Consider the following 9,261-nt stretch of genomic DNA (forward strand, 5'->3'; position numbering starts at 1 on the left):
TGTGTGGCTGGCTAACCTACCTACAGGGCCACATGTATCAACGGTGCATACGCACTAAAATCGTGCTGAGCACTTTTCTACACATAAAACAGTATTTATCAAAAGATACTTCCCGGGAAAACATGCGTACCTCTACGCATGGTCTCGAGGTGGCATACGCATAAAATTTGTAATTTGCAGATTGGCGACACCAAGAGGAACTAACGGTGATGCAAGTAAACGGGTCTTGTGTCAATCATTGATGATTGTTATCGCGCCAGGCGCCAGCGCCAGGATGAAGTGCTGAGGGGCAGTTAAAAATGGTGAGGGGGCAAATCTTTTTATACAGTAAAACAGTAGATTATCATCCTGCTATTGCCTATTTCTGCATTTTTTCATCCTGCGGGTGGTAATATAGTGGCGTTTTGACTAGATGCGAACAATTCCCTATCTTACCTTTTCCATGTGTTTGTGCGTCATGGCCATAATATGAAATAGGAATATTTGGGGCAGATTGCCAGGTCACCACCTAAAATTGGTCTGGTAGTAGGTTTAATGAAATTCTTTGATTTAACCATGCAACAGCCTCTGAAAGGCTAAATAACAAGACTACTGTTTCAAAATCAAATAATACATTTATTTCACAGCAGTGGTGAAGCCAATATTAAAAGAGAGGCCAAAAAACAAATAAGCGCACACAGGTCCAGTGTATCCGCACCTGGCGCCACGAGGGGGCAAGTTGTAATTTCTGCCTCCCCATGTACCCTATAGAAAAATAGCACAAACAACAAACATATTGGAAACGTTGGAATACTTGTTGGAAATGACACAGGGAAGTTTCGGTCAACGAGAGAGAGGGAGAGAGAGAGCGAGCTAGAGAGCTGCATGGCATGAGCAGACAGACAGACAAAGTGATCTGATTATCTTTTTTTTTACTTAATGACCATGACACTGTTGGGTATTATTTTGTTGATTTTAGCACTCATCTCTCAGTGGTTAGAATCGTTCATAAATTCTATTATTTTGCGTCTTGTATTTTTGTCTTGAATGCTCCGATTCCCTAAATGGTGCGAAGACACTCAGGTTTAAAATCCCACCACTTCTTTTTCTTCTCCTCCACCGTACGCACCTCTGGTGAAACTGCATTCATAACAGTCACCACTTTGAGCCACCCCGCATCTTTCTGTCGATTTGACATGCCGCTAGTCTGGCCTCCAAAAAGGACATTTTTTCTCCTCTCCACCTCATCAACCATCACCTCTATCTCCGTGTCCGAATAATTTCTTTTCTTATGTCCTGCTATTGATCCTCAACATCAGTCTCTGCATTTCACTCAGATTTACCTGGGATATTTAATAAGCTAATTTGATGAATTAAAGGCGTGTCTCAGTCCACATAAGAACAATTGTAGGAGTGGACGTTAAGCGCGTTCATGTGCACATAATCTCACGCTGATGTGATTTACACTCAGATTTATGAAGACAATCAGGCGTAGGGGAGCGCGGGACACACCCTAACACATTTTGGTTTTTGCGAAATAATTTTAAAAATATTTAAGTTGGAATAATCATGTTTTTATACAAGCAACATATACATCTCTGCTACAAATGAACACTTGAACTTTGTTTCTAACACCTACCGTTCATGTACAATTCCACCGAAAATGACGGGAAGTGCGATGTTACAACTTACCCCATGGGTGGGGTTAATTGTAACAGACAGAGGGTTAGTTGTAACACTTGCTAGAAATGTCTGAAAAATTTGTGCAAACAAAGTTAATTCAATATAATTCTATATTGTACAAATACTTTTTCAAACCATAATGCATTATATATTATCTATCTATATGACAGACAGATCAATCAATAGATACACACACACACGTCAAATCATATATGAATACTGACATGAGACTGTGTGTCAAACAATGACAAATGTATTTTTTGTCCACAAGGTAGGACAGCAAATAAAAAACATCACAGGTCAGCAAAATATGTAACATTGTTTCTGAATAACTACAGCTTTACCAACTGTTAATGTCAATTTCATTAATTATACATATTTATACATATTTAAAACCGAGATACTAACATCTGAGAGGTAAAAAAAAAAATACCTGCGCAATGGCAACACTGTAAAAATGGCTGACAAATATTTCTAACAATACAACAAACTGGTCAACACAGTTCTACTCTTCATCACAAGTATGACAAATATAATGTTCACAAGGCAATGGAAATTCTCAGAAGACTTCTTAACTCCATTTTTCTTTTCCTTTGCACTCAAAATCTTTCTTTTGGCCTTGAACTCCAGTTTCCTTTTTTCTCCTCTTCCTCATTTTCTATTGCCTGTTTTACTGGAGTGTCTGTAAGGATGGTGCTTATCCTCCTCTTCTTCACCTTTGAAACAAGTTTCCTCGGTCCGGCCTTGGGAAACGGCCTAACCTGAACAGGGCTGAATACTGAGAGACCAGCAGCTGAGGGACCAAAAGTCATGGGCACAGACTGGTCAAGTGTGGAAAGTGTGGCAGTTGTTGGCTCTGGCCTATCAGTGACAAAACCTGGGGCAAAGTCATCTTCACTGAAGATATCACAGTTGTAGGGCCAGATGCCTGTGCATCTAAACCCTGCTGTGATATTTTCAGGGGTTGCAGCCTGTGGCAGGGCTTTGCTTACAATGCCAGGGATGTCATAAATCGTGGCACTGACACCAGGGTGGCTCTTCATCCAGCAGTCAAAATGCATGTTCACTCTGCCTTTGAAAGAGCGGAACACAGTTCTGTCCAGTGGCTGGAGCTTATGGGAGCAGTGAGGCGGGAAGGTCAGCAGCACAACACCATGCTTCCTGCAAAAATTCAGTGCAGACACAGAGATGTGGGAAGCATGGTTATCTAACAAAAGGAGGACCTTGGACTCCTGTGATGGCTTCGTGCGGTGGACAAAATGGTGCAGGAACACTAAAAACTCAGCCTCCTGCATCCAACCTGACCCATTGGCTGCACCAATAGATCCTGTGGGTCCATCACGGATGAAGTGTGGATGGAATTTCTTTCAAGGGAAGATAAAGAAAGGGGGAATAAAATTCCCCTTTGCATTGACCGCATTAACAGCAACGGTCACAAGCCTGCCTCTCTCACCAGATGTCATGGCCCCAATCTGCCGCACCCCTTTGGGAGCAACAATCTTTTCTGGAGCTTGCACGGTCATAACCCCAGTTTCATCCACATTCCACACATCTTTAGCCTAAAAAAGATACTTAGCATATGCACTGCCCAAGTTATTAAAAAAAGTGGTCACATTGTGCTTGTTGAAGCTTGAGGCCCTGGACAGACTGGTGGCGTGTGGCTTCCTGATGGAAAATGTGGGGTTACGTTTCAGGAGAGACGTCATCCAATCCTTTCCTGCATCTCAGACTTCCAGGACTCGGGGTACTTGCAATTAAATTGCTCTGCACACTGGAAGGCAAGTTTTCAGACCTGAAAAATATCATCAATTCACATGGACTATAAGATGAAATGTATTTATTTATTTATGATTTACATGAACTGACTGAAATATGAATTATATTTATCTATTATATATTAATTTATATGATTCAAACCAACTGACTGTTATATGAAATGAGGGCCAGTTAGTATTAATTATATTTATTTATTCATTTATATGATTCAAACCAACTATTATATGAAGTGAGGGCCGGTTTACATTCTGTTGATGAACTCATTTGTGACGTTAAATGAAATGTAATATTACTAAAATTACTAAAAAAAACTCTGGAATTAACTTTTCTTTTTTTTCACACTTCTTAACTAGCCTACCTCTTTGGTGCTCAAGTCATAGTACATGGCAGATGCTCTTTCTAAATAGTCTCTGAGCTCCATCTCCTGCTCTGCACTGAAGACCTGCCTGTGTCTTGAGTAACCCACAGTGGGGGAATTGTGGCTGCCAGCCTCCTGTAGCTTTCTCCTCTGAGTTACATATTGATGGAGGGTCACATGGCAGATACCGTATGACTCTGAAACTCCTCTGATTGACCTGCTGCGATCCACCTCCCCGGCAGCCAGATTTAACACCTCTCTACTCACTCCCCTATCTGTTTTTCTTATCCGATGTCTCATTCTGTGAATAAAAAGTTCCATGAAACTAGTTGTTTTCATTTTATATGAGAGAGAACTAACTTCTTGTCTCTGTTTACGAAAGGTGGGTTAATTGTAACGCTGTGTAACAACTAACCACGCAGTATGGTATATATGGTATATACTTAAGCCTAGCTAGCACTTACTGTGAGCTCGTCACATATTTCAAAAGGGTGCTACATTGTAGGCAACAAGATGGTGATTAAGGTTTGATTTTGTGATTTACACACACAGCTCAGTAACTGAAAAACACAAAAATTACTTACATGTCCTGAAAACACTCTTTGGCACAGATCCCTCCAAGACGCTGACGAATCTTTCTGAATTTTCGCGGGAGATCGTGGGTAGGAATGTGGCCAGAAACATGCGCTGCTTGACCTTGTATAATAACATAAAAATCAGCGTTAATTTTTGCCCCATGTTAGGTTGTTCCCCGCGCTTCCCTACGTGGTGTTTTATAACTCTGACGAAAAACCTCCGTACACAAATCGTGAGTTTGTGCATACGCATGGTCCTACGGCAAATTGTACACAAAGATTGCTACATATGGCCCACAGACTCACAAGGCATTTATGATCAATACAACATGTGGCGTATTAAAACCCTTTCAGCTGGTGCAAAAATGCAGCTGCTTGAATCTTACCTAAAACTAAACGCTTTGAGCACATCACATCACCCCAGTTCTGGCTTCTCTCCATTGGCTACCTATTAAATACCGGATCGTTTTTAAAATACTCTTACTAACATTTAAGGCTTTAAATGGGCTTGCCCCCCCCCCCCCCCCCTATCTTAAGGACCTTCTTCACCCATATCTTCTGCAGAGAGCCCTTCGCTCCCAAAATGCCAGGCTTCTCATCATTCCAAGAGTGGGCAAAACTACTGAAGCTGGTAGAGCCTTTTCCTATCAAGCCCCTCTCCTGTGGACAAGCTTACCCTCTGAGATTCGAGGAACAGACTCTCTCTCCACCTTTAAGTCTAGGCTCAAAACATATCTATATAGTAAATCCTTCAGTTGAGGGACATGGCCTGGTGCTGGCGTGGATCATAGAGTCTCTGGTGGACTAAGTGGTCATTGCTTTCATGGACCCTGTGCCGTGATCTGCTGTTGACTGTCTTAGGGTCGCCCTCATGACTATGCTGGTCCCTTGCCCCCCGTCCCCTAGGTATGCTGCCATAATGTTAGCCTGCCGGGGTTTTTCCTTGTTGCACACCTTTTTCTCTGCCCCTCCTCTCCTGCCTCTCTGTTCTACATCCCTGCCATTCTTATCATCCACTAACCACTGTTTTCTGTTTGCTTCCTATCCCTGCTCCGGGCTCCTGTCCGGAGCTGTAGCCCAAGCGTCTCATCCCGTTTTCAAGTCCTGCTACCTCGCTACCCTGCCCATCAAAGCCAACTGCGTTCCAAGAACCGGACATCCTAGGAGACATTCTTATAATCACTCTGCTGTTAACTACTATTGTCTATCAATCGTAAATGTCTTAAAGTACATTGCATAACTTGTCTTTAACTCTATCTGCCCAGTGTCAGCCAGAAGCAGATGGGCCCCCCCTCTGAGCCCGGTTCTGTTCAAGGTTTCTTCCTGATAGGGAGTTTTTCCTTGCCACTGTTGCCTTAGGCTTACTCTCAGGGAGTCTCAGGCCTGGGAACAATGTAAAGCTGCTTTGTGACAACTTGTGTTGTAAAAAGCGCTATACAAATAAAAATGAATTGAATTGAATTGAATTGGTGGGCTATAGTCAACTGTGTTAAAGAGTCATTATGGAAAGCCAGGAATTTGTTGGTCTTTAAAAAATACAAATTACCTGTACCAAGAGTTTTTAATGCAGCTCTCAATTCTCAATCTTTTTCTCTTTCCCTCCCTCTACCTCCCAGGTCAACGAAAGAATCTCTGCATGCCTGGCTGACATCTCCAAATGGATGTCATCCCACCATCTAAAGCTGAACCTCAGAAAAACGGAACTGCTCTTCATCCCAGCCGGCCCTTCCCCCCTGCATGACCTCTCCATCACCGTCGATGGCACCACAATACCATCCTCTCAGTCAGCAAAGAGCTTGGGCGTCATCCTCGACAACAACCTGGACTTCAAGGAGTACATTGCTCGCACGTCACAGGCCTGCCGATTCCTCCTCCACAACATCAGGAGGATTCGTTCGTTCCTGACAACATACGCGACGCAGCTCCTTATCTAGGCCACAGTTCTCCCTCGACTGGACTACTGCAACGCTCTCCTCGCAGGCCTTCCAGCCTGTACCACCCAGCCTCTCCAGCTCATCCAGAACGCAGCTGCCCGACTGATCTTCAACCTCCTCAAATTCTCCCATGTTACTCCCCTGCTGAAATCCCTGCCTACCTCCAAGACCTCATCCAGCCCTACACACCAGCCCGACCCCTGCGCTCAGCAGCAACTGGACGCCTCGCTCCTTGCATGGTCAAGCCAGGAGGTGCTCGTTCTGCCAGACATCGGCGTTTCACCTACATCGCTCCCCAGTGATGGAACGAACTCCCTGTCTCGCTACGGACAGCTTCTTCACCCCCTTCCTTCAGACGGGGCCTGAAGACGCACCTCTTCAGACTCTACCTGGCACACAATTGCTGCCCCCCACAATTGCTGTGCTTTTTAAATTGTGCTTTTTTAAATTGTTTCTTGTTGCCGCCTTTACCCTGACGTTCATTGCGCTGTTTGAAGTTTGCCGTTTGAAGGTGTATCGTATTAGTTGCCCTATAGGCTGTAATTGTACAAATCTGATAGTACTGTGTCCTCAAACAGACCTTGCTCTCAGCTGAGAACTGTCTCATTGTGGAACTGTACACATCCTGTCCCTGTACTGTCACTATACTTGCTGTATGCACTTTTGTAAGTCGCTTTGGATAAAAGCGTCTGCTAAATAAATAAATGTAAATGTAAATTCTGTAAAAGACAATATAAAAAGGGAAAGTCACAAACAAAGCATTGTTCAAGTGAAAATTAAACAGAAATTTATACATCTTCCCCTGATAGCCAAGCCTGTTTAATGAGTCACATTGCAGGGAAGTATGGGTATTTATCATCCTCGTAATTTACTATTTATCATGCTTGTATACAACACATTTTGAATTTGAAAATGTATTTACATTGGTACCCTATTATGTGCAACAAATGTTTTAATTGTCTGTTATGCATTGTTTATTGTCCCCCAATTTCTTAAAACTGAAACCATGTTTATGTCTTATATTTCAAGAATTGTACTGCACTGTTGTTTGTAAACATTACTCTGATCCTTTCTTATTGAACTTAATAAAATCCCTAAAAACTGAATTGGTTCACCCACTGCAGCCCTAACCTTTTCGTGCATATGGTCACACCGGTGTGATTTGCCATTTAGTGCATATGCTAAAACCTGTGCGATTAGAACACTAGATTGGAAAAATTCTAGCTAATTTTAGCTTTGAGGAAACAGTAATTTAATGTTAAAAAATATAGCAAATGCTAACTGAAAACTATGAGAAGCTTAATAACGTTAATGAAAACATAACGGACCATGTAACGTAACACACGCGCTACATAGCATAAAAACAAGTTTCGTGCGAAAGGGTTAATGCAGTATCTTTGCCCGCTTGGCCACACTAGTGTGTTTGTTTGCTTTTGGAATGTGTCTTGCTCTTACATAGCTCTCACAGATTGTTGTTGTTGTTTTTTTTTTTAGCTGTAACAAGATGGTGCTTAGATTTCCATATTGCAATGCTGAAGCTACTGAATCTCTCATGCCTCCCTCTGAAAATACTGTGCTATAGCGGTGAAGTGCACTTGAGTGTGATTGCACTTGAGAGCTTACATCCCTTATAACTGCAATCACACGATGGATCATTCTTTCATTGGCACATAATGTAAAACGGCACAGGAAATTCCCCATGAACATTTGTGCTGTTGTGTTCAAGAAATGAAAAACCCTTGCACCAATCACTTTTTTCACATTCCTGCCTTAGAATTCTCAAAACGACAGCACACTTAAGAAATCTCAATGATACAACACAAAGTTAATATTTTTTGTTATTGTAGCGAAGGCCGAGAGCAGTCACCCCACTCGGCCTTGAACCCGGGTCTATGGGGTGCCAACCATGCAACTTTGACCGCGATGCCAAAGACGCATGTTGGGTACCGTCACTACGGTTGAGTACGTGCTCTGACTGCCATACCAACAAGCTTGGCTCTTTAGCGTCGCGGTCAAAGTCGCATGGTTGGTACCCTGTAGACCCAGGTTCAAGGCTGGGTGGGGTGACTGCTCTCGCCCTTTGTTACAGTCATAGTTCACCAGGAAGCTTGCAGGTCATGTATCACCTCACTTCTTGCAGTCTTCTCTGCAAAGATCGGAATTGCGCCTTGTTTTTCCTTACACAACTGATTACGATAGCTGGGTAACTTGCTTGTTATGTACCTACTACTGCTCAATTGGCAACAGTATTTTAAAATGTGCTATGGCAGCACAGGCAAAATTGACTTTAGTGCTAAATCCAGGCATAAACATGTGCACGTGTTATGTCACATAGAGCTGTAACTCTGGTTTAGGGAGCTCAAACAGAAGAGGTGAAAGGCAAGCTAAGCAGATCTTGTTGGTTTAGGGGTATGATTCTCACTTAGGGTATGACATGTCCTGTGTTCAAATACTGGACAAGCTCTTGCTTCATAAGCTTGAGTTAGCAAATCTTGAATGAAAGAGTGAGACCATTGTTGGTTTTTATTTCAAAGTGTGGGACATTTTTGTTCCAACCGACAGTAGTCTGTTTGAGAAGGAGTAATGTGCTTTGTATTCTGTATCTTTATTTTGTGCACATCAAAGAACGGAAAAAAAACATGAATGATCTGATCCAAGGAGACTGCAATGTCTTTGACCACTGGGCCACACTAGGATCTTACTTTGCTTCCACTAATTTGGAATGTGTCTTGCTCTTATGTAGCTCTCACAGAAGATGAAACTCTTTTCTTTCTTTTTAAGTCTAACAAGATGGTGCTTGGATTTCCATATTGCAGTGCTGAGGCTACTGAATTCCTCATGCCTCCCTCTGAAAATACTGTGCTATCATGGTGAAGTGCACTTGACAACTTTTAAAATGAACACATGCCTTGTATCTACAATCACACTGTAGTAAAGTGGGTTTATTTGCAAGGTT

The sequence above is a fragment of the Megalops cyprinoides genome, chromosome 6, assembly GCF_013368585.1.
Source record: "Megalops cyprinoides isolate fMegCyp1 chromosome 6, fMegCyp1.pri, whole genome shotgun sequence".
In the NCBI taxonomy this organism is placed as follows: Eukaryota; Metazoa; Chordata; class Actinopteri; order Elopiformes; family Megalopidae; genus Megalops; species Megalops cyprinoides.